Here is a 1309-nt window from a genome sequence, read left to right on the forward strand (position 1 = left end):
CAAACCATTCTGTGGTTCTGTGATAGGACAGGTGGGGAGAGGGAGGGTCTGAGTCTGGGTGTGCAGTTACTACGAAAATTCCAAATGGCCCAAGAGTTGGACAAAGTAGAGAAAAGACGGTAGAGTGAACCAAGAACTGAAGTAATTCCTGGCTGTGTGTGCATCGTGTGGTACGTTATCTGTGAGCATTGTATGTGTGCATCTGGTTCTGTGTGAAAGGGGGGCACACAAATGATGTTCCATGGGGATAAAGTAAACTAGTGTTGCCACAGAGTTCCTGGATGCTTGCGACAAAACTTATTCCCCTTGAGCCACAGAGGTTAAGATAAGATCAGAGTCATGCATTCACGTGTCCCGGTCCTGGTTTGGACTGCCCTGGGTTTTGGTTAGTGCATAGGGATACCCTGGCACCGCAGTGCTGTTGGCTTGTGACACTGCTCTGGCTGCAGCTGAGCCTGTGCACAGGGGGCAGAGGGCTGGCCATGGCGACGGGCACGTCGAGAGCAGTTGTCAGAGCACAGCAAGCAGGTGGCCGTCTTCTCTGCTCCAAAGCAAAAATCTTGCAGGGCTGACGTCTTGAAGCGGTGAAACGTTCTGCCGCGTTTAATAAAGCACTGTCCAAAACGTGCGTGGCGTTTTACAACTCAGGGAGAGATGCTCCATCAGACAAAGCGGATGCGTAGATGTTGTATCCTGCCAGCAGGCCATAACAACGATTTATTTATTTATTTACCCCATGTCTTTATTAAATACAGCAATTTAATTGCAGAGGTTAGCAAGCTGCATGTATTAAATATGCTGCGTGCAGGGCATACTGAGTTTTGAATGTGCTCAGAGTCCTGGTTGGGAAGGGCCTCACGCGTTAGTAGCCTCTGACGTTCCACAGCGCCAGGCGCACAGAAGCAGGGCTGCTCAGCATTTTTTGCTACTGCTTGCGTTGGAGCTGAACCAACTCTTGTGAGTGCGTAATGGTGCCACAGTGCGTTAATGCAGCTGTATAATGAGATTATTTAAACAGCTCTTCATTTTAGCAAGCAGCTGGCACTTGTTTAACTGCTGGGCTACTATCTCCCTTGTGGCCACTATCCTTCTGCGTGTTCTCCAGAGCCTGCTTGATGTAAAGACACTGAGACTATAAGCCATAATCTTGCCGGACAGGTGGCATATGGTGCATACACGTTACACAACTCTTGCTTCAAAATATGTACGCCAGATTGGCACTGGGAAACAACAAGGCGGTGAAGGAGCTGGAAAAATCCCTAGGGAGCAACCTGCAGAAGCATGTTTTTTCATTACTTGAAGAAAGAGA

Source organism: Eurypyga helias, unplaced genomic scaffold, assembly GCF_000690775.1.
Source record: "Eurypyga helias isolate BGI_N326 unplaced genomic scaffold, ASM69077v1 scaffold4082, whole genome shotgun sequence".
Classification (NCBI taxonomy): Eukaryota; Metazoa; Chordata; class Aves; order Eurypygiformes; family Eurypygidae; genus Eurypyga; species Eurypyga helias.